General features: G+C 43.6%; 1 protein-coding gene and 1 long non-coding RNA gene across 3 annotated transcripts in view; one reads left to right on the top strand and one right to left on the bottom strand.

The window, feature by feature from the left end:
• syt1a (synaptotagmin Ia) overlaps positions 1-25,616 on the top strand; it is a 262,139-nt gene that overhangs the window by 137,925 nt on the left and 98,598 nt on the right. For both annotated transcript variants that reach the window (XM_076989718.1, XM_076989719.1), the window contains one exon: positions 6,634-6,693. The gene's annotated coding sequence lies outside the window, so the exon portion shown is untranslated. The remainder of the gene's footprint in view (positions 1-6,633; positions 6,694-25,616) is intronic.
• LOC143491068 (uncharacterized) overlaps positions 17,827-25,616 on the bottom strand; it is a 9,049-nt gene continuing 1,259 nt past the window's right edge. Inside the window, exon 2 of the long non-coding RNA XR_013125073.1 lies at positions 17,827-21,180. This is a non-coding gene — a long non-coding RNA (uncharacterized LOC143491068). The remainder of the gene's footprint in view (positions 21,181-25,616) is intronic.

The following is a 25,616-nucleotide window of genomic DNA, read 5'->3' as shown; positions in this document are numbered from 1 at the left end:
AAAGCGCTTTGTGACAACATGTGTTGTGAAAAGCGCTATACAAATATATTTGATTTTATTTGATTTGATTAATAAAATTATTTTAAAATCAATACGGAATTTAACTGGGAGCCAGTGCAGGGCTGATAGGACTGGTGTGATATGATGAAATTTTCTAGTTCTGGTCAAAACTCTGGCTGCGGCATTTTGAACTATTTGAAGTTTATTTAGATTCCTATTTGAACATCCTAACAGTAGTGAATTGCAGTAGTCTAATCTAGAGCTAACAAAGGCGTGCACCAATTTTTCTGCATCATACTGTGATAATGCATTTCTTAACTTGGCAATGTTGCGAAGATGTAGAAAAGCCTAGTAGTATTATCTATTTTTTCTGTCTTGAGGCCTTAGGGCCCGGGAGGAGAACTTCTGTTTTGTCCTCATTAAGTTGGAGGAAATTTAGAGACATCCAGCATTTAATATCTCTTACACAGGCCTCAATTTTCCTAAACTGAGTTTGTCATCAGGTTTGGCTGACATGTAAAGTTGAGTGTCATCTGCATAGCAGTGAAAATTGACACCATGTTTGTTTATAACTGTACCCAATTGTAGCATATATAATGTAAAAAATAGTGGTCCTAAAATGGAGCCTTGCGGGACCCCATATTTAACTATTGTACGTTTGGATGGAATATTATCGAGCTCTACAAACTGATAGCGATTTGTTAAGTAAGAATAAAACCATGAAAGGGCTGTGCCTGAGACTCCAACCCAGCGTTCTAATGGCTTCAGCAAGATCCTATGATCAATTGTGTCAAAAGCTGCACTAAGATCATTTGTTACTTTGACTAATGCTGTTTCAGTACTGTGATGGGGCCTAAAACCAGATTGGAACTTTTCAAATATGTGATTCCTATGCAGATATAGGCATAATTGCTGGGCAACAGCTTTTTCTATGATCTTAGATATAAATGATGAGTTCGAAATGGGTCTATAATTAGATAGCACAGATGGATCAAGATTTGGTTTCTTGATCAGAGGTTTAATAACTGCTAATTTACATGATGTGACCAATTGTAATGGATGAGTTAACTACTGTTAGAAGAGGTTCAGTTACAGCTGGTAATACCTCTTTTAATAACTTTGAAGGAACTGAGTCTAGTGTTCAGGTAGTACAATTTAAGGAATTATTTTCTCTAATTCTGATTGTGGGAGTGGATGAAAAGCAATAAGTTTTTTATGTAATTTAAATCAATATCAACCAAACCAGATGACATACCAGTTGTATTGCTAATAAAAGGTTTTATATTTTGTCTAATATTCTCTGTTTTATTATCAAAGAAATCTATAAATACATTACTAGTGAGGTGTACTGGAATCTGAGGTTCTGTGCCTGCTTGATTTTTTTGTAAGTTTAGAAATAGTGTTAAAAAGAAATCTAGGATTGTTTTTATGTTTCTCTATCAGTGAGGCTAAGTATGCTGAGCGTGCTTTAGTGAGTGCCCGTTTGTAGTCAATAATGCTATCCTTCCAGGCACAATGGAATACTTCCAACTTAGTAGATCGTCATTTGTGCTCTAATTTGCGTGCTATTTGTTTTAAGTTTCAGGTTTGGTTAGTGTACCACAGAGCGAGCTTTTTGGATCTAGCCTTTTTATATTTGAGTGGAGCTACTATATCTAGAGCTGATCTGCAGGTATTCTCTATGCAGTTGGTTAGACTATCTAACTCCTCTGGATCAGATGGCGAGTGAGCTAGAGCAGTTAAATCAGGGAGGGCTTCAATAAACTGTGTTGCTGTTAATGAATTTATTGAGCGCTTTATACACTGCAGAGGAGACGAGCGGGTATTAAGATGAAGCTCGAATTGGACTAAATAGTGATCAGAGATAGCTACGGTTTGCGGAAGTATACTTATATTATCTACGTCGATACCCAGCGTTAAGATTAAATCTAGGGTATGATCTTGATAATGTATACTTCCACATACTTCCAATAATACTATACTTGCACTACTGGGCTGCAGCTACAGTAGACTTTGAATGGTTCATTCAAACCATTTCCCAAACAGCCTTACCCACTCTTTATTTAGGCAAGTTCATATTGAAAAGCCAATTTTATATCATTTCATAGTATCTTGCATTTGTGTCTGTGTCCCATAGGCCTGCTGGTGTAGTGACGGTAGGCAGTACTACCATCAGGTGACCATATTGCAGGGAGTATGGCCAGGGTAGATGGTACAGGGAGTATGGCCAGGTTAGATGGTACAGGGAGTATGGCCAGGTTAGATGGTGCAGGGAGTATGGCCAGTGTAGATGGTGCAGGGAGTATGGCCAGTGTAGATGGTGCAGGGAGTATGGCCAGTGTAGATGGTACAGGGAGTATGGCCAGGTTAGATGGTGCAGGGAGTATGGCCAGTGTAGATGGTACAGGGAGTATGGCCAGTGTAGATGGTACAGGGAGTATGGCCAGGGTAGATGGTACAGGGAGAATGGCCAGGTTAGATGGTACAGGGAGTATGGCCAGGGTAGATGGTACAGGGAGTATGGCCAGGTTAGATGGTACAGGGAGTATGGCCAGGAAAGATGGTACAGGGAGTATGGCCAGGGTAGATGGTACAGGGAGTATGGCCAGAGTAGATGGTACAGGGAGTATGGCCAGGGTAGATGGTACAGGGAGTATGGCCAGGTTAGATGGTACAGGGAGTATGGCCAGGGTAGATGGTACAGGGAGTATGGCCAGGTTAGATGGTACAGGGAGTATGGCCAGGAAAGATGGTACAGGGAGTATGGCCAGGGTAGATGGTACAGGGAGTATGGCCAGGTTAGATGGTGCAGGGAGTATGGTCAGTGTATATGGTGCAGGGAGTATGGCCAGGTTAGATGGTGCAGAGAGTATGGCCAGGGTAGATGGTACAGGGAGTATGGCCAGGGTAGATGGTACAGGGAGTATGGCCAGGGTAGATGGTACAGGGAGTATGGCCAGTGTATATGGTACAGGGAGTATGGCCAGGTTAGATGGTACAGGGAGTATGGCCAGGGTAGATGGTACAGGGAGTATGGCCAGTGTATATGGTACAGGGAGTATGGCCAGGTTAGATGATACAGGGAGTATGGCCAGGGTAGATGGTACAGGGAGTATGGCCAGTGTATATGGTACAGGGAGTATGGCCAGGGTAGATGGTACAGGGAGTATGGCCAGGGTAGATGGTGCAGGGAGTATGGCCAGGGTAGATGGTACAGGGAGTATGGCCAGGGTAGATGGTGCAGGGAGTATGGCCAGGGTAGATGGTACAGGGAGTATGGCCAGTGTATATGGTACAGGGAGTATGGCCAGGGTAGATGGTAAAGGGAGTATGGCCAGTGTATATGGTACAGGGAGTATGGCCAGGGTAGATGGTACAGGGAGTATGGCCAGGGTAGATGGTACAGGGAGTATGGCCAGGGTAGATGGTACAGGGAGTATGGCCAGTGTATATGGTACAGGGAGTATGGCCAGGGTAGATGGTAAAGGGAGTATGGCCAGTGTATATGGTACAGGGAGTATGGCCAGGGTAGATGGTACAGGGAGTATGGCCAGGGTAGATGGTACAGGGAGTATGGCCAGGGTAGATGGTGCAGGGAGTATGGCCAGTGTAGATGGTGCAGGGAGTATGGCCAGGGTAGATGGTGCAGGGAGTATGGCCAGGGTAGATGGTGCAGGGAGTATGGCCAGGGTAGATGGTGCAGGGAGTATGGCCAGGGTAGATGGTACAGGGAGTATGGCCAGTGTAGATGGTGCAGGGAGTATGGCCAGGGTAGATGGTGCAGGGAGTATGGCCAGGGTAGATGGTCCAGGCTGGTCTCTCTCCAGCAGAACACGGAGGACAGAAAGAGAGGATGGTTCTAATCAACATGGTGGATATGCTAGTACAAGCATGAAAAAACTCTCATCCTCACACTATCGCTGACATGACAGCAGCTAGCTCTGTAGTATGGAAGCTGTGATTTAAACATGGAGCCCAAGCAACTCCTTTGATCTTTTAACTAAGTCGTCTGAACTGTGAACTTAGAGTTAGAATCCTGAGATTGACACTTTCCACCTTGCGTTAACTTTGTAATTACAGTATTTGGCAGACAATGTCATTTAGAGCAAATGTTATATATGCTCTGTGTTCTTCTTACATATGTCCCAGGTGAACTACAGGAGCTATCACAGTTATCATAGCAACCAAGGACACATTCTCCATTCACACAGTGTTGTGAAGTCTTATCATCGAGCACAGAACAGACCCTGCTGTTATTTCCTGCATACTATCCAAAGCGTCTTAAGATGAGATTGCTTTTAAGTTTGTCACCAATGCATAACGAACTCATCAAAACACACCCAGAGAATCATTTTTGACATGTAATTGTGTGTTACATGGGCATACCGGCACAACAGTAGACATATCTGGGACTTGGGTGTCAGTCTGAGTAATCATGAAGTGCTGGAGGACAATCATTACTGGTGTGGAGTCAAACCACAGAACCCATTACAATCATTACTGGTGTGGAGTCAAACCACAGAACCCATTACAATCATTACTGGTGTGGAGTCAAACCACAGAACCCATTACTCTGATCCTTTATCCTGTGTATTTCACCTGTATATTAACACACACTGGCTTTCAAACACAGAAAGATCTATTGTTGTCCCTTCACCAGGGTCACTGTCCTGTCTGAGGAAGAGAATCCAGCTGGAGGAAGCTCAGACCACTGTGGTGGTCAAGGAGATGCAGCCAATTTCACAACTTCACTCTGATGAGAGTGTGACAGGAGACAAGAGAATGAACAGAAGGAAAGAAAGGATGAAAGTGGAGCTGTGTGAATGGGCGCGAAAGAAAAGCCACACGAGGCACTAAGTCGTGAGACACTTCCATGCAAGCTCTCAACTGAAACTGATTAAGAGGAAAGACGAAGAACGATGAAGAACCTGTACGGAATGACTGTTGTTCTGGATTTGCACCATTTGATTTGTGAGCGGTAGCGTGGGCTCTGAAATGGCTGGCGTGCCAGTCGCTTGTGGGCAGGCAGCCTTGGGCAGCCCGCTCCTGAAGGGCCCACTTATTTGAGATGATTTACACGCCAAAGCAGCTGGCTGTCTTGGCATCTGTCCAATCACCGCATCAGGAGTGTCAGAGCAACGGGAACCTCACCACTGCTGTTTGCTGTGTGAAATCCGAGACACATGGAATGTACCTTGACATCTGGAGATAACATAAATGTTAACCTGTTAACACTCACATTCTCATAACTAACAATGCTACAATACTGACCCATTAACTTGTGCATTCAGATTCTGGTGAGTCTATAGCTGTTTGATTGTCTTTGTCTATCATTGGCTCAACTCCAACACAGATGAAACACCTTCGGACTGATGAGGAGATAAACGGCCCAGGGGACATTGGCACTGTTTTTGTCTCACCTCCTTGGGGCTGTTATCTAGTGTGAAGTGAAGGGACTGTTTTAGTTATGCTTTCCATACACCAGTGAATAAATTGTCTACGTTATCTTTCGTTTATGCACCCATCAGGCTGAAGCAATAGCTTTAAATCTGTGCATCGTAGCAGGGAGCAGTGGGCTGTTCATGAAGAAACAAGACAGATGAGCGGGACCTTCCTGCCTTCCTCCTCTGCTCTCTCTCCACTCACACTTCTTTGGTGCCGCTACGGTATTATCGATAACTGAGCCTAACTGTCCCATTCATTTTTAAATTAAAAAGAAAAGAGTGATAGAACTGTCCTCATATGAATGACATCGATTCTGAGGTGTCTGCTGTAAAGGAAGATGCGGCCTCTGTGCGACACTCCCGTGAGAAGGACACTCCTGTGAGAAGGACACTCCCGTGAGAAGGACACTCCTGTGAGAAGGACACTCCTGTGAGAAGGACACTCCCGTGAGAAGGACACTCCCGTGAGGATACTCCCGTCAGAAGGACACTCCCGTGAGGATACTCCCGTCAGAAGGACACTCCCGTGAGAAGGACACTCCCGTGAGAAGGACACTCCCGTGAGGATACTCCCGTGAGAAGGACACTCCCGTGAGAAGGACACTCCTGTGAGAAGGACACTCCCGTGAGAAGGACACTCCCGTGAGAAGGACACTCCTGTGAGAAGGACACTCCCGTGAGAAGGACACTCCCGTCAGAAGGACACTCCCGTGAGAAGGACACTCCCGTGAGGATACTCCCGTCAGAAGGACACTCCCACGAGAAGGACACTCCCAGACGCTCCCCATCCTGTGTTTTCAGCACGCTACTGCACCCAAGGCTAGCACGCCATCCATGAAAACGCTCCATCAATGCAGACCCCTCCCACTGTGCCCTACTGAGAGGGCGAGAGGGAGAATAAGAGAGAGAGCGCAGGAGAGAGATTACCTGGGTGATGGGAAGATCAACAAGAGGAAATGGCACAGGCTCCTCAGGCTGCTTTTCTAATGCTTACGTTTAGGCCCATCGATCGAACTGGAAATCTTTGCTCTGGGCAGCCGGACTGTGAGCTGCACTCAGCCCGCACAGGCCAGGGAGATTTCAGCGGTGCCGCTCATGGGGCATGTTCCGCCATTTGTGTCCACGATTTCTTGGTCGTTTTCTTGGTCAGGTTTTTTTTAACCTCCACCCTCTGACCTCTGTCTTTCAGATCAGAAGCACAACTGCTGCCGATTCAAGTGAGAGGGAAGCAGACACCATTGAGTTAAAGGTTAGGCTCTGTTCTCTTACTTCAAAGACGGGATATGGACACACGCACACACACAATACACACACACACACAATACGCACACACACACACACACACACACACACACACACACACACACACACACACACACACACACACACACACATACACACACACACACACACACACACACAGTTTCATTAGAAATGCCAAAGGCTGGAGGGTTGGCCTGGCTATTCACTCCTCAACACCTGCACCACTTTCATCCTCGGTCTGCACGTCACCCTGTCCTGCTGGGGTGTTATCACTCCCGTCTAGCCTGCACACCCAAATACACACAACCCCAGGGAAATCAATACCTATTCCACAACATTCACATATATTTATTTAAGTCTCCTCCCTTAGTAAAGTTACATAAATACACCAGACCTGTTTCCTTCTGTCTCTGTCTCTCTCTCTCTCTCTCTCTCTCACTCACTCACCCTATACAACCAGACACACACTTTCTCTTTCCATTCAGTAAAATGGCTAACAACTTGAATGAACTGACAGGTAGAATTTGTATGCAGCACCTTTGCAAAAAGACAAAAAAGATTAGCCAGTCCATATTCCTTCTTTCACCTTCATGGGTTAAAGAGTTCAGCTAATGAAATATTGATTTCACCTTCCTGCACAGATACAAACATGCTGTATTGTATAACTACGTATCATAAGCCCTTGAGAGAGAGAGGGAGACGTCCCGATGGTGTGTGGGGCCGTGGCAGAGCGCTGTTTGTTGAGGACAGACGGAGGGGTGGGGAGGGTTTAATACCTATATAATCAAAAAGAATCTGTCAATAAATGAAAGGACAAATGTGTATTTTTTGCTGTTTTATAAATCTTATATATAAAAACATATAAAAACATGTACAGCTGCTTTGTGATAACAGTTGTTTTAAAAAGCGCTATACTGCAATGTACTTACTTAATTCTGGAAAAGCAACATTTTATATGCCTGATTCATTCCATTACATGATTACTAGTGCATGCATGGACTCATTCAGGTGTGTTAAAGTATAGGAAATCTAAGCACACTTTTTGTTCTTTGCGTTATATTATTTGAACACATTTATGAACAATCTACTACATCTACATACTATAAAAATACTATAAATCCGTAGTGTACCCTAATGTGTTCCCTGGTCTGTCATGAACAAACCTACGTACACTCTGATTTTACCTCTGATGCCCTTTGACCCTCTGATTGACCTCTCTGACACTCTGTAACCCTCTGATAGAGTCTCTGATACCCTCTGACTCTCTGATAGACTCTCTTGACACCCATTGTTATGGTCTTTCCTGCTTTACGCATGCCAGGTAGCTGTTAGCTCCAAACTGCTTCACTGCCATGTTATCCCAGCAGTCAGACAACTCATCAGTGGTTGTCTGCGTGGCTACAGAGGGCTCATTAAAAGGCCATTTTTGTCCAGAGCAGGGGGAGTTCGCCTCGCCGCTGTCCCAGACACTCACACTGGAACACGGAGCTGTGACTGTGAGAGTGAGCAGTGCAGGGCCAATTTTTCATGGTTATTGGGTGTGACATATCCAAAGTGGGAGAACGGCAGGGCAGACATGAGAAGCGGAGGCCTCAGTCAGCCGGCAGCCCTGACGCCGTCCCACCCAGGGACCACAGCAGCAGCGTGGCACCACAAACCAGTTCAGCGCTCGCGGGTGACGGGGTTCAGGGGACATGTGGGGACACTCCCACCTTCTGTGTTCCACGTCTTCTGTCTAAATCTGTTCTTCCCCTCAGACAAAGAGGAGAGAGACACTAAATATAGACATCATCCCTATGTGTTTAGTGACTTGGTCAGTGTAGTACAAAGTAAAGGATTTTTTAAGTAAATGATTTTGTTTAAACATCTGCAGGTGTGTTTCTGGAATAGCAATGAAGTTCTGGCAAAAGGCGTTCTAAAGGTGCAGCCTGCATGGGCGGGGCTGGAGTAGTGTGTATTTCTTTGCCGTGAGATCGAGGGCTTTCTCATCGTGAGCTGCTTTACCACCAAAGGCGCATGCTGTGACAGAGAGAGAAGCTAATTAAACTCATTAAACATTCTAGCTCAGAACAGAGTTTCTGCTGATATCTAGTACTTGGCTAATTTCTACCCACTCACTAACATGGCAGCAAATTACACCATACCTTGTTTTTCTTTCCTTTCTTATCATGGACCTGCAGATGTTAACCTAGAGATGAACTTTACCAGGATCTGTATGCGTGATGTTGCATGAAGCTTGCATAGCTGAGGCTCACAGCCACCCAAATCAGCCCTGCTTTGATGCCTTGAGAACCTGTTCCACGGAAGTCAATCATTTGCTTGCAGCCTGTCAAATGCTGCTATCAGTCAAGCCTTTTCTCTTGTGGTTATGGTACATGTCACCAGCGAGTTTCTTCAAGTGCACCATGATGGAGAAATGCAGCTCCGACATCTGAGAGGAGAGTGAGGCAGTACGAGCCAAAGCTTTTGATTACAGGTGCTAGCAGACCTTACATACATGCAAGTTACACACATAACCCAGAAAAATCTCAGGCTGTGGGTTGATTAGGGGGCCGCACCTGCTTCTAGTGTTCTAGTGTCAAACTACACTGCTTCCATTATGGACCTGATGACGGTCACAATGAGTCCCTGGCGCACATGTTGGAACAGATTCCCTGCAGACGCAGCTTCAGCTCAGGATTACACCCATCACTCATACACTCCAGTCTAGGAAGACAAGACTGCTGGATTTTGTCACTGGTTTTCTGAAAGTAGGTCAGCTCTGGACTGCAAAGAAATTTCGTTACTTCACGAGTTAGGGGTTTAATGTACACAGCAACCAACCCAGAAGAGAGATCAGAGATGTAGTCACACAACAGACATTATCATTATAAAAATAACTTTATTGTATGTTAACACCTCCATGCTGGAGGTGCTGTCAGTGTTTGCTAGCTCGTCTCATTTCAGCTGCCTCACAAACATCTTCAGCGAGCTGCACTTTTAGCTTAAATCTGGTGTAAGCCATGGATCTGAAGAACATCCTGACAGCTCTCGCTAGAATAGTTGCTCTGAGGAAACACTGTGACTTCTCTGTAATCAGCAGCTAAAAAATGAAACAGTCTGACTGACTTAACCAGTCAGGAAACATCTGTACAAGGAGGAGATCCTCTGTGAATGATCATTTGTGCTTGTGCGTCACAGACAGGCGAAGTGCCAAGCGTGCATGGATTTAGAGGGAGGACCTTAGAGAAAGAGTGTGAGGACTGAAGGAAATGAGGAGGCGAGACTCCATTTATCCTTCCTCCGCCCTTCTCCTTCCTCCGCCCTTCTCCTTCCTCCACCCTTCTCATTCCTCCACCCATCTCCTTCCTCCACCCATCTCGTTCCTCCGCCCTTCTCCATCCTCCGCCCTTCTCCATCCTCCGCCCTTCTCCTTCCTCCGCCCTTCTCCTTCCTCCACCCATCTCCTTCCTCCACCCATCTCCTTCCTCCGCCCTTCTCGTTCCTCCACCCTTCTCCTTCCTCCACCCATCTCCTTCCTCCGCCCTTCTCCTTCCTCCGCCCTTCTCCTTCCTCCGCCCTTCTCCTTCCTCCACCCATCTCCTTCCTCCACCCATCTCCTTCCTCCGCCCATCTCCTTCCTCCACCCATCTCCTTCCTCCGCCCATCTCCTTCCTCCACCCATCTCCTTCCTCCGCCCTTCTCCTTCCTCCGCCCATCTCCTTCCTCCACCCATCTCCTTCCTCCGCCCATCTCCTTCCTCCACCCATCTCCTTCCTCCACCCATCTCCATCATCCACCCATCTCCATCCTCCGCCCATCTCCTTCCTCCACCCATCTCGTTCCTCCACCCTTCTCCTTCCTCCACCCATCTCCTTCCTCCACCCATCTCCTTCCTCCGCCCTTCTCCTTCCTCCGCCCTTCTCCTTCCTCCGCCCATCTCCTTCCTCCGCCCATCTCCTTCCTCCGCCCATCTCCTTCCTCCGCCCTTCTCCTTCCTCCGCCCTTCTCCTTCCTCCACCCTTCTCCTTCCTCCACCCATCTCCTTCCTCCGCCCTTCTCCTTCCTCCGCCCATCTCCTTCCTCCACCCATCTCCTTCCTCCACCCATCTCCTTCCTCCGCCCTTCTCCTTCCTCCGCCCATCTCCCATCTCCTTCCTCCACCCATCTCCTTCCTCCACCCTTCTCCTTCCTCCACCCATCTCCTTCCTCCACCCTTCTCCTTCCTCCACCCATCTCCTTCCTCCACCCTTCTCCTTCCTCCACCCATCTCCTTCCTCCGCCCTTCTCCATCCTCCACCCATCTCCTTCCTCCACCCATCTCCATCCTCCACCCTTCTCCTTCCTCCACCCATCTCCTTCCTCCGCCCATCTCCTTCCTCCGCCCATCTTCTACCTCTGCTCAAGAAGAAACTGCTGATGTCATATATGTTAGAAGCTTTCTGGCTCATGTTGTGTAAATCTAATTCAGAGTGGTAAATGAAGCTTCATGATCATTGCTGTGTAGCTTTGAGCTTCTGCTGCTAACAGTCTGGTCCTATGAGGCCAGTCGGAGCCTTCAGGATCACCAGAACTGGTCTTAGTTTTTTTATTATAAGGCACCGTCACAATAGGTATTGCTGACCTATTGCATGTACAGTTGTTTTTGGTGTGGGTGTGTGTGTCCCCGATCAAGAGAGTCACGCTGGACTGCTGCTGCTCTTCCCCCATGCTTCCTACGTGACACCCACATGTCTCTCTCTCTGTCTCTCTCTCTCTCTGTCTGTCTCTCTCAGCCTCTCTCTCTGTCTCTCTCACTCAGACTCTCTCTCTAACCCCTCTCTCTCTCTGTCTCTCTCTCAGTCTCTCTCTCTCTGTCTGTCTCTCTCCCACACTGTCTCTCCCTCTCCCTCTCTCTTTCAGCCTTTCTCTCCCTCCGTTTCACCCCCCTCCTGATATCTCTCTATTTTGCCACTCATGCTGTGAAGTGCTCTCACCCTGTGCGGGTTTGTTTGCAATGACTCACCAAAACGCAAAGGCCAACAAGCAGACAACTGGGTCTCCTTTCCAAGAGCCTCAATATTCACAAGATCCCTCATGTGCTGGAGATCACAGAATTTTTGTATGCTCTGTTTAGCTCATTTTTACAATTATTTTCAGTGTGTGTGTGTGTGTGTGTGTGTGTGTGTGTGTGTGTGTGTGTGTGTGTGCTCGTATGATCTTGTGAACCAGTTTGTGTGCATGTGTTTGAATATGTAACAGTCACGACCCTATATGAGGTGGCAGATTTTAACAGTATAGTGTAATATTGTGTGCACTTATGTTTGCATGTATGTCTGTGAATTTTGCAACAATCATGAGAAGAGGTGTGTGTGTGTGTGTTTTGTGTGTGTGTATGTTTGTTTGTTTGTTTGTTTGTTTGTGTGCATGCGTGTGTGTGTGTGTGTGTGTGATAATTTAATTTTCAGACCTTGAACAGACAAGGCTAATGAGTGCTGTCTAAATCCTGCCTAATCCTCGACTCATTTCACAAAGTGGACCTTGCCCCAGGGGGCTACACACACACACACACACACACACATTTAGATGAATGTCAATCGGTCTGGAACTGCTTTTATATGTTAACTAGATGGTGTTACGAAAGAAAATGCTCAAAACAACAGAACATAAACAACATGTGTGTAATATGTGACAGTTTGAGTTCTCTTCTCCACAAATGTCTTGTGCTTGTGATGCTGCATGAGGTTGAGGTCAGACAGGTCAAAGCTTTGAAAATGTCTTAATTATGCACCTTGTGAGGAATAGCCAATGAGACAGCAGTACAGTATGCAAATGCAGTAGTCCATCCACCTCTCTGATTGGATTTGCCCATTAAATTTATCCCTCTGGGTAACTGAGACAGCTCTCTCTCTCACACACTCACTCTTCTTTCTCTTTATCCTCTCTCACTCCGTTCCTCTCCTCAGGTGATAGAGCAGTTATCCTGCTTTAAAATAATTAAAACTGAACTAAAACTTTTTTTTCTTTTTGCTTTTTACATGCATGGGTTTCTTCCAAGAGCAATAATACATCCAACGTATGTGAATATAGTGTCTACCAATATATGTTCATCTCCTACAAATGTTTTTTTTATTATAGGCCTAATGTAATTTACAGAATTATTGCTATGACCAGAAACTTTGTAAAACATTTTTGGGAATATTTCACAACCCTAATTCAGCTTGATGTGGGCAAATGCTGTTGATGTTGTCTTCAAATTGGTGAAAGAAGCCATCAAGTGTGGCCTTGTTTCAGCTGGTGTGAAGACTGCAGCTTGAAGAAACACCCAGCAGAGCTAATTGCTTATGTTGAATTTTCTAATCCTGAGCCCACATGCTCACATACACATTCATTAATTCTTGAGTACCTCCACACTGTCGCTCACACCATGACGGGAGAATGGGTGTAGGCAGTTACAAACAAAGCCTTCAACACCCCCCCCCCCAACACACACACACACACACACACACACTTTTACCTCAGTAAAGCACACATGGCTATAGGCAAAAAAATAAGCAGCTAAATTTAGACTGCTGCGACCAATGCAGGCAAATAGAAGATCGGTGTACATCTTGGAGAGAAAGCAGGTCCACAAATCCTCTTCACTGCTTGTAGATTGGAATGGAGCCGCAGTGTTAATAAAAGTATAACAAAGATGCAGACAGCAATCCCAGTACAAAACAAACCCAGTCCATAGTGCCACACTTGGTGACTGGGTCAATCTTAGTGGATAGGCTACTGTCAGTGATATAATGCAAATAAAGCTGAACTAAATCAGTTTGTATTAATTTTAAGATGTAATTGCAGCGGTAATTGGGAAAAAAAGTTTTTGAAGTGAAAGTACATGTAATTGTATCAGTGGTGAACTTTTCACCATCTCAGGGGTGGTGGGAGGAACCACAGCAGCTCACATGGGTTGATATATATGTATATATGGTATATATACTGTTACGACTAACTCTGGGTTGATATATATGTATATACGGTATATATACTTTTACGACTAACTCTGGGTTGATATATATGTATATACGGTATATATACTGTTACGACTAACTCTGGGTTGATATATATGTATATACGGTATATATACTGTTACGACTAACTCTGGGTTGATATATATGTATATACGGTATATATACTGTTACGACTAACTCTGGGTTGATATATATGTATATACGGTATATATACTGTTACGACTAACTCTGGGTTGATATATATGTATATACGGTATATATATTGTTACGACTAACTCTGGGTTGATATATATGTATATACGGTATATATATTGTTACGACTAACTCTGGGTTGATATATATGTATATACGGTATATATATTGTTACGACTAACTCTAGGTTGATATATATGTATATACGGTATATATATTGTTACGACTAACTCTGGGTTGATATATATGTATATACGGTATATATATTGTTACGACTAACTCTGGGTTGATATATATGTATATACGGTATATATATTGTTACGACTAACTCTGGGTTGATATATATGTATATACGGTATATATATTGTTACGACTAACTCTGGGTTGATATATATGTATATACGGTATATATACTGTTACGACTAACTCTGGGTTGATATATATGTATATACGGTATATATACTGTTACGACTAACTCTGGGTTGATATATATGTATATACGGTATATATACTGTTACGACTAACTCTGGGTTGATATATATGTATATACGGTATATATATTGTTACGACTAACTCTGGGTTGATATATATGTATATACGGTATATATATTGTTACGACTAACTCTGGGTTGATATATATGTATATACGGTATATATACTGTTACGACTAACTCTGGGTTGATATATATGTATATACGGTATATATATTGTTACGACTAACTCTGGGTTGATATATATGTATATACGGTATATATACTGTTACGACTAACTCTGGGTTGATATATATGTATATACGGTATATATATTGTTACGACTAACTCTGGGTTGATATATATGTATATACGGTATATATATTGTTACGACTAACTCTGGGTTGATATATATGTATATACGGTATATATACTGTTACGACTAACTCTGGGTTGATATATATGTATATACGGTATATATATTGTTACGACTAACTCTGGGTTGATATATATGTATATACGGTATATATATTGTTACGACTAACTCTGGGTTGATATATATGTATATACGGTATATATACTGTTACGACTAACTCTGGGTTGATATATATGTATATATGGTATATATACTGTTACGACTAACTCTGGGTTGATATATATGTATATACGGTATATATACTGTTACGACTAACTCTGGGTTGATATAGATGTATATACGGTATATATACTGTTACGACTAACTCTGGGTTGATATATATGTATATATGGTATATATACTGTTACGACTAACTCTGGGTTGATATATATGTGTATACGGTATATATATTGTTACGACTAACTCTGGGTTGATATATATGTATATACAGTATATATATTGTTACGACTAACTCTGGGTTGATATATATGTATATACGGTATATATATTGTTACGACTAACTCTGGGTTGATATATATGTATATATGGTATATATACTGTTACGACTAACTCTGGGTTGATATATATGTATATACGGTATATATATTGTTACGACTAACTCTGGGTTGATATATATGTATATACGGTATATATATTGTTACGACTAACTCTGGGTTGATATATATGTATATACGGTATATATATTGTTACGACTAACTCTGGGTTGATATATATGTATATACGGTATATATACTGTTACGACTAACTCTGGGTTGATATATATGTATATACGGTATATATATTGTTACGACTAACTCTGGGTTGATATATATGTATATACGGTATATATATTGTTACGACTAACTCTGGGTTGATATATATGTATATACGGTATATATATTGTTACGACTAACTCTGGGTTGATATATATGTATATACGGTATATATATTGTTACGACTAACTCTGGGTTCATATATATGTATATACGGTATATATATTGTTACGACTAACTCTGGGTTGATATATATGTATATACGGTATATATATTGTTACGACTAACTCTGGGTTCATATATATGTATATACGGTATATATATTGTTACGACTAACTCTGCCCCCCTCGCCTTTTTCCCGTGTCGTTCTACCTCACTCCGCCTTGTCTTCTCCATGGTCTCCATCTCCATGGTTTTCCCGGTGTCTGTCACGCCCCTGTTCTATTTTCCCTGCGCCCATGATTACCCCCATGATGGGAGGAGTCATTCCTACATTACCTTCTCCCTGTCTCTGCTATACTTGTTTCGAATGTTTATTCTTATATTTCGCCCGTTTGTACCATGTCATTCGTGCTCTAGCCCCTGATTGTCTGTATTATAGTTTGGTATGGTTTGCTAATTGTATTTGTATTCCCCATTGGTTTAGTTCCTCTCATAGTCGTGTTTAGTTTTCTGTCGTTGGTTCCCCTATTATTCTCTTGTTGTCGTTTGATGTTTCACGCTCTAGTTTACTCTTGCACCCCATCCATTTGCTCCCCATTTGCGTTGTGTTCCCTGTCTTTATCATTCGACGTAGTCAGTTATATTTGTCAGTTTATATTAGGCATATTATCCCGTTGTGATTGTTGAGTAGACGTTGGTGTATTTCCTAGTGTATTGTATTTCCCTGTGCCTAGTTCTATTCCCGTGTTCTGTGTTCTACTTTAGTTATTTAAATAAATTAGTTTAATCCGGCTCTTGCGTCATACCTGCCTCAGTTAAACGTTTAAGTTTAACTTTTAACTTTAATTTTAAGTTGCCAATTGTGATTTACACTCCAGTCAGAATTAGTCCTCCACATTTACCTATCTGTGCAGATAGAACATAAACACTAGTGAACACTACTAGAGCGGTGGACAACCCTAGCCCCAGCACTCAGGGAGCAGTTGGGGTTAACTGCTCAAGAGCACTTCAGTCATGGCCTAGGAATCAAACCCACAACCCTCCAGTCACAAGACCAGTTCCCTAGCCACCAGACCCCCTCTGTTTATTTACACTGTGTCTGAGTGTCTAACATTTGACAGGAAGGTTACTCCATAGTGTCAAAGCTCCATTGGAAAAGCATTTGGCCCCCATGGCAGGTTTCCTTATTTGAGGTACTAGTAACGAGCCTGTATCTAAGTAGATGTGTTGGATCATTATGCACTTGAGTTATCTAAGGTGCTGTGGGGCAAGAATGTTTAGTGCTTTGTTGGTCATTAGAAGTATTTTATAATCAATACAACATTTTAATAGGAGCCAGTGCAGAGTAGCTAATGCATGAGTAATGGGATCAGACTAGTAATCAGACGTGTGGACTTGAGTCACATGACTTGGACTCGAGTACGACTCGAGTCACTAAACTGATGACTTGTGACTTGACTCGACAACATCACTGAAGACTTGTGACTTGACTTAGACTTTACCTTTACTGACTTGGACTTGGAATCGGACTTGAGCTTTAAGACTTGAAAAGACTTGAAATCCTTATTTTAACATAATAAATAAGAATCACATAACTGGATAATTTTGTATTAAATGGTGCTGTAAAATGTGAACTGCTCAGCTCAGTTTATCCGTAACCGATCGGGGGAGAGGGGGAGAGGGGCAGCAGCGTTGAATTTGTGCGGAGAGGACAAGCAACATGCTCCCAAAAATTATCCTGTTCAATTATAAAGATTATGCTGTTGTGAATAAAAGAAGAACTGCGACATGCAAGACATGTGGAGTCAGGATAAGAGATGGAGATGCAACCACTTCAAACTTTATTCGACTTTTGAGGCTGCATAAACAAAAGTAAGTCTCTGCTATGAATATTTAACATAATGCTATAACGGTTAGCTAGCTAGCTGGGATGTGATAACTCAGGTGTCGGAAATTAACTTTTACAAGGGTCCACATGAGCAACTTGCCTTGTGTCAGCGGTCCGCACCAACGATAATTCGATGGGGGTGGGGGGGGGGGGGGTGTTAGGTGACGACAACAATTGCGATGACATCGCACTCAAGCGAACCAAACCTAACGTTAGTTAGTCTGACTAACTTAATATATCAATCAATCAATCAATCAAATTTTATTTATATAGCGCTTTTTACAACAGTTGTTGTCACAAAGCAGCTTTACAAGTGCCGAGTCCTAGCCCCCAGTGAGCAAGCCAAGGGCGACAGTGGCAAGGAAAAACTCCCTAGTTTTTGCATGAGGAAGAAACCTTGAGAGGAACCAAGACTCAGGGGGGGAGCCCATCCTCCTCTGGCCGACACCGGTCACCATGACAACAACAACAATATAGACAGAATGTAGACAGAATGTAAAAGATGCAATAATGTCCATTTAGACCGAAAAAGATGTAATAATGTCCATCATGGTGTAGGCATCCGGTTAGGCAGGAGGTGGCCGGCCAGGATGGATCGCTTGTCTCTCCTCATCTCATTATACCTCAAGCAGGCGGGCAGCCATGTGGAGAAATGAAACAGGGAAAGTTAATATACTACTAATCAACTGCATCAATTGTGTTAAATGTTGAAATTACATCCGGTGACTTGACTAGGACTTGAAGTTTAAGACTTGGGACTTGACTCGAGACTTGATTGTATTGATTTGGGACTTGACTCGAGACTTGATAGTATTGACTTGGGACTTGACTCGAGACTTGATTGTGAATACTTGAGACTTACTTGTTACTTGCAACTTAGTGACTTGTTCACATGTCTGCTAGTAATTATTCTAGCTGCTGCATTTTGAACTAACTGGAGCACTTAATGATGCAACCAGATATTAAGGCATTACAGTAGTACAATCTGGAGGTCATACATGCATGGACTAGCACATCTGCATCGTATGAAGGCAGCATGTTCCTTAGCTTCGTAGTGTTCCTAAATTGAAAAATGGCTGTCCTAGAAATATTTTTTTAATGAACTTCAAACAAGAAACTGGGATCTGTAATTACTTCAAGATCATTACCTGTTAAAGATGGTGTGATTGGGAGACCAAGGAGACCTAGTGGTAGCAAATACAAAAGAAAAACAGGGGCCCTATAACAGATACTTGTAGGACACCAAAACTAACCTTGGTTGCTGAAAATGATGATGATGAGAGCTATGATGAGAGCTGTTATGAAGTGACCAAACAGAGAGGGATCCAATTGCGGAAATGCGCCGCTTTTATTAGTACAGAGATCGTTCATAATATCCAAGTGACAAATGGTACGTATATGGACACGGAGCGATAAGGTGTTGTCGAGTAAGTCAGGCCAGTCCAAGGTCGTATTGGGAGGGCAGAATCCAGGAGGTACAGGAGGGCTAGACTGGAGGTGAGGTCTGGGGAGGAACCAGAGGTCAGAACAAGGGAGATCAAACAGACTAGTGAAACGCTTGATACGCAGCATGAGTCGATACTTCGCAACCAGGAAGTGCAGAAGGGGGTGTATAAATAGTAGGCAGGAAGGAGTGGCAACTGGAGACAGGTGTGGCTGGTTAGTGAGACGGAGGGATCTATTCCTGACAGTACGCCCCCTTTGACGAGCTGTTCCAGCCGCTCTAGAATGACTCGAGGGTGGACGTCCATGGCGTCTGGGTGCCGGGAAGTGGTTTGGGAGCAACTCCCAAACCACGTAAGCTGGATGGCCATCAATGTCCAGGGGCTGCAGTGGGCTAGTCAATGCGGGGTGAGCAGTTAAGGAACTGAAATGAACAGGTTTCAGCAGTGAGATGTGAAATCTAGGGTGAATATGGTATGGCAGTGGCAGCTGTAGTTTGTAGATGACGGCATTAACTCGACTGAGCACTTTAAACGGCCCAACATATCTCGGTCTGAGTTTTTTTGCTAGGCAGATGCAGCTTCAGGTTTTGGGTTGACAACCATATGCTCTGACCTGGATGATAAATCAGGGTGGGGAGATGTCCGTGTTCAGCTGGCATGTGTGTAGGGTGCGTTTGCAACTGGACATGCACAAGATCCCAGGTGCGGGCACTGCGCTGAAGCCATTCACTGGGGTGTCGGAGGGAGTTTTTTCCCATGGGAAGAAGGCAGGTTGGTATCCATAAATGCATTGACAAGGGGTGAATTTGGTAGAGGAATAGATTATTGAATTTCGAGCATGTTCTGCCCATGGGAGGTATTTATGACAATCATTCTGGGAGACACAATATTGAACAGGGACCTCCCTATTTCTTGATTGTAACGTTCCACTGCCTCATTGGATTGGGGATGGTAACCGAAAGTCAGACTGGCTGTAATTCCTAGTAGTTTACAGAATTTTCTCTATACTTGGGAGGTGAATTGCACTCTTCTATCTGACATGATATTTTCTTGTAGGCCGTATATACGAAACACGTAATTGAAGATTTCAAGTGCAGTTTCCTTGGCCGTAGGTAGTTTGGGGCGTGGGATCAGGCAACACATCTTAGAAAATCTGTCACCTATTACCACCAGCCACCAGCAGGTCAGTAATAAAATCGACCGCGAGGTGTGTCCACAGCCGATGACTGACGGGCAGCGGGAGGAGTTTTCCTGCAGGGAGAGTGCGGGGAGTGTGAGATTGGGCACATACAGTACACGCAAGCTCGTAATCCCAAATGTCGTCTTCCCAGAATGGCCACCAGTATTGCTGTGAAACTAGATGTTTAGTGCGTGTGATACCTGGGTGGCCAGTGCCTCTATATGATACGGGCAAGTACTGCTTTCCCTTGGGTCCTGGATTGGCTCTGAGTGCTTCATCCAACTCCTTTTGAACTTCCCATCTGATAGTCGCGAGGAAACAGAAGTCATGCAGAATACGTTCTGGTACTCTCTCTCCCGGATCCTTCTCATAGATGCAAGAGAGAATATCAGCCTTTGTGTTCTTCGAACCTGGCCTGTAGGATACAGAGAAGCGAAACCGGGAGAAGAACAGAGCCCACTTGGCCTGTCGTGGGTTACGGCGTCTGGCCGACTTCAAATACTCTAGGTTCTTGTCGTCTGTGTAAACCACAAAGGGGTGTTCTGCCCCCTCTAACTCTAATGGCTAGGAGTTCCCGGTATTCCACATCATAATTTCTCTCAGCGGGTTGCAGTTTCTTAGAAAAGCTTCGGTGGCTCTCCCTGTCATTGCGAAAGGACCGCACCTACTCCCACCTTTGAGGCATTGACCTCTATAATGAAGGGGAGCTGTGGATCAGGGAGATGTAATATGGGAGCTGATGTAAAAGCCTTCTTGAGTAGGGAGAAGGCTCGCTCTTCCACTGCAGACCATTTGAAACCTCGCTTCTTTCCCCCTCTGAGGAGGTTCGTAAGAGGGGCTGCTAACTCACCGAAACCTCTGATGAAGCGCCGACAGAAGTTGGTGAAGCCCAGGAAGCATTCCAAGTCCTTCGTAGACCGAGGGGTCGGCCAGTTTGTGACAGCCATGTGGACTTTGCCAGCGTCCATGGAGATCTGCCCAGGAGAGAGCGTGCAAACCAGAAACGTAACAGTAGTGCAGTGAAATTTGCATTTTTCGGCTTTCACATAGAGGTTGTGTTGGTGCAAATGCCATAAGACTGCCGAGATGTGTTCGACATTTTCTGTGACTGAGAGAGAATAAATCAAAATGTCATCAATATAAACAAATACAAACTTATCAATCATGTCACGAAAAATCTCATCCATAAAAACTTGGAACACAGAGGGATTGATCACCAACCCGTATGGCATCACAAGGTATTCGTAATGTCCCCTTGCAGAACACAGTAACGTCTTCCATTCGTCACCCTCTCTAATGTGAATTCAATTACACGCACTCCTCAAATCCAGCTTCGTGAAGATATTTGCTCTCATCAGGCGTTCTTGAGAGGTGGATATGTAAGGACGAGGGTAAGCATATTTCGACGTGACTGCGTTTAACGCACGGTAATATATAAAGGGGCGTATTCCCCCTCCTTTCTTTTCTACAAAGAAGAAGCCTGCAGTGAGGGGGCGAGGTGGAGGGGTGAATAAACCCCTTCTGCAGCGCCTCTTTAATGTTGGGTAAGGCTTTGTTTTTCTAGGAAGGGGATCCCAGGTGCAACCCCAGGATCTGTGAGGAGGCAGATGGCATGCGCTTTCCTTGTTGAAAACATCTACAAAATCCCGGTATTGTTCAGGGATGATATCAGAAAGAGGCGTGTCAGGGCTTTCAATCAAGGAGGACCTAAGAGGTAAGTGCATACAATTTTCTAGGTAACGTGATCTCCATCGCGTAAGCTCCCTGTTCCCTTTCTTTTTCCAGGAGATTTTAGGGTCGTGAATGGACAACCAGCAAAAACAGAGTACCCGATCACGGGTAGTGGATTTGAGGAAAAATTGTCTCATTTTGTAAACAATGATGTTAGTACAAAGAGCAACTACACGTAACTACACGTACTACACGTGTACACGTACTACACGTACATGTAAATGTAAAAACTACACCCTCACCTATGGGCTGAACATTTAGTGAGTTTATTCTCAGGGGTGGATCTACGGCATGGTAGAAATTTGCTAGTGCTGGGCTAATTCAAGATCTAGAAAGGTTAGCTGACAGGTTAGTATTGATTCCCCCCCAAGAAATGAACCGGTTGAATTGGTTCTTTCCCCCAATAGATAGTAATGGTTTGCTTACTCGGTCTTGGGAGCATTCGTCTCCTCCAGAACGGGACAGACGTGTAGGACATCAATCACAGAATTGGACCTCCTCACCACAGTACATGCATAATCCGACACGGAACCATCTGGATCTTTTCTGGGGAGTCAACGGTGCTCTGCCCAACTGCATAGGTTCTGGTGCCTTGCGCAGATTCTCCGAGGGAGGACAGGGAAACCGTGTATGGGCCATGACAACAGGATTCCTCCCAGAACTAGGACAGTGGGTCAGTAACACCTTGTCAACGTTTACTGCAGCCTGAATAATTCACAGGGTTTCACTCCAATAGGCAAGTTCGACCTGTAAGTCAGCTCTCAGACTGTCTTCAGAGCTGTGTCACTCCAGCTGCTTCCTGCAGCAGAGCGTGCGGAATTCCCTGGCGTAATCCGCAGCACTACGCCACCTCTGCTGAATCTCACATAGCTGGTTTCCCACATCACGGCCGGTAGCGGGGTGTTTAAAAACTGCTCGAAACAGTGTTGAGAACTGACTCTCGGACTGGAGGGTTGGATTTTTACTATCCCACAGGGCCGTACCCCAAGCACCTGCTTCTCCAGTGAGGAGCGATAGAACGAAGTGCATCTTCTGCTGTTCCGTCTGGAACTGGGCCGGATGGTACGTGAAGTACATTGAACACTGCATGAGGAAGTTTCTGCAACGTTCACGAGATCCATCGTAGTGTTCCAGGACTGCCGCAGGAACACTCACGGGTGGGGAAGCAGCAGCAGCCACATCAGCTGCAGTAGTGGCAGCAGCCTCCTGGTTTCCTCGCTGAGTTGCCGGATGGTCTCATTGAGTGCCGCAATGGTGGCTTCCTGATGGGTGAGGCGCACCTGTGCTTCCGCTGGATCCATAAAATGTTACGAAGTTTCTGTTACGAAGTGACCAAACAGTGAGGGATCCAAACAACGTGGAAACGCGCCACTTTTATTAGTACAGAGATCATTCACAATATCCAAGTAACAATTGGGTTTTGCACTCATTTTTTAGAAAACTATACAATTTTTTTGTATAGTTTTTACTTAACTTTACTTACTTTGACTAATATTACCAAAAATTCTGAGTGTCGTTTCACTAACAAAATTATGTTACTCTCATGGACGTAATTTTGATTTCAAAAGTGGGGGGGACATGGATTCGTCGCTATTTAAATATTTGGTTTTAACCGTAAAAACTGGGGGGGACCAAAGCCGGCTTTTGAAAAAGTGGGGGGGACATGTCCCCCCCCAAAATTACGTCCGTGGTTACTCTAGTCAGTAAAACTAAGCAGTTTTGTTAAGATGTCCTTAATATTTTAAGCTAAACATGAGTAAGACTTAAACATAAGAACTTGTGTTAATGCTACAACTGAGCACTTCTACATTAAAACTAATAACACAATAAAAATTAAAAGCAGGTGATATTTTACATAAAATGCATTTATAGGCACTACACAAGTCAAAATTAGACAACTTCAAATCAAATTTTAATTTAAAATAGTCAAAAACAGCCATTGTTGTACAAAAAAGTTTTACTAGTTTTATTACATACTTAAAATATTTTTCACCCTGAAGGTTAAATAGAAAAATTAGCATGCTATAATAGCATAGAAAACTATCAACTCATCAAACTCTATCTTCTCATCCATACAAGTTCTAATTTAAGCAGCAATGTACCCAAGCTTTTTGTAAAGGTTCACTCTCCTCATAAAAAGAAACAGTCTTCAACATTATCTTCTCCATCAATTACACTATCAACAGTATTAGGTCCATCTGTGACTGAACTACAGTGCTGCAAAACTACACTTTTAAAATCCCTTGTCGAATGAGGAGTGTTTTCTGCTACCATACACATTTGTCCTGAAGTCACAACCACTGAAAACACAACCGATTGTTGCTATGTCAGACGATGCCTTATATGTGCAAAAATATCATTTTCTGTCGTGAATTTGTTTGCAGAGCTCTCTACTCAATAACAAATCCGAGCAATGGTGTCTCGCCAGATGGGATCGCAGAGAGCTGTGAGTTTTAAAAGTGCATGAGAATTCAGAGTGTGGACAAGATTGTGATTGGTGTAGTCCTAAACAGTCATGGACAATTCTGTAGTGTTTAAGAAGAATTCCTCTCCTCGAAAATTGCTTTTGACAAAATTTACATGTCCACATCATGGAATTATATAAATGGTAACAAAAAAAAAACAATAACTGTGGCTTTGTAGTATGAGATGCACTGATTAGACAGCAATTTCAAAACCTGTTGAAACATTCTTTTTTTAGGTAGTATAAATGTAGTGGCGTCACCCCCTCAGGCGAAATGTCCCGCCCCCATAATAATAAGACCCAATTATTCAGAGTTCAGGGTTTATTTACCTTTATTTACCTATTTATCTATATTTATGATTCAATGAGTTACAATTTACGTTCGCCACCCCCCATGTCGTTAAATATTGTTGAACATAAGTGCTTCACGGTGGCATTTGGTGAATTTGGATTGGATAATTGACCACTATATAAGGATATAGCTAGCGCTAGTCATCTTTGACCTCATAAATCCTAGCAGCTAGTTTTGCTATCGGCAGGTTTTTTGGTATTATAAACCATAACGCTTTATAAGACAGTTTTCAATTTCGGCTCTGTCTCAACCGCCTAATCCCTCACATCATTCATCACTTTTAAAACAATTTTAATAGGCCCTTTTCACAACAAAGGGAATATACGTCACCGCCGTGTAAAACAAGTTCCTATACTCGCAGAAGATAGTTATTGTCAATTCACCTCAGCATGGAGTGTGTATTTACTTCATCCCTGTCGTCAGGATCGTTGGAGAACATTCAACAACGAAGGGTTCTAAGTTGAATAGAGGCTACAAATTGTTTTTTGAAGAATTCATTCACTCATACCAGGGTAAGGTGACACCAGCTAACACTAGCTAGGTAAATAACTATTATTTAACGTATAGCTACTTCCATTAGTCATCCTACGGAGTGGTAAAACAGTCTATATTATTATGATATATATTATAATATTACAAATGATACTGACAGCTTTAGTTAAAAATATCTAGCTAGATTAGCAAGCCAAGTAACGTCAGCTATTGATTGTTTGGTTTACATCAGTATCAGTCAAGTTCATGACACACACCAAGTTATTCCTCACTATTGGAGACTAAGTGCTATTGTTTATTCAGTGTCCAATATAGTTGACAGCAAAGTGATAGTCAGAGCTAGATGCTACCTATCTTAGCGCAAATGCTCA

This window comes from Brachyhypopomus gauderio, unplaced genomic scaffold (genome assembly GCF_052324685.1).
Source record: "Brachyhypopomus gauderio isolate BG-103 unplaced genomic scaffold, BGAUD_0.2 sc70, whole genome shotgun sequence".
Lineage (NCBI taxonomy): Eukaryota > Metazoa > Chordata > Actinopteri > Gymnotiformes > Hypopomidae > Brachyhypopomus > Brachyhypopomus gauderio.
This window is presented reverse-complemented; position numbering and strand designations above follow the sequence as displayed.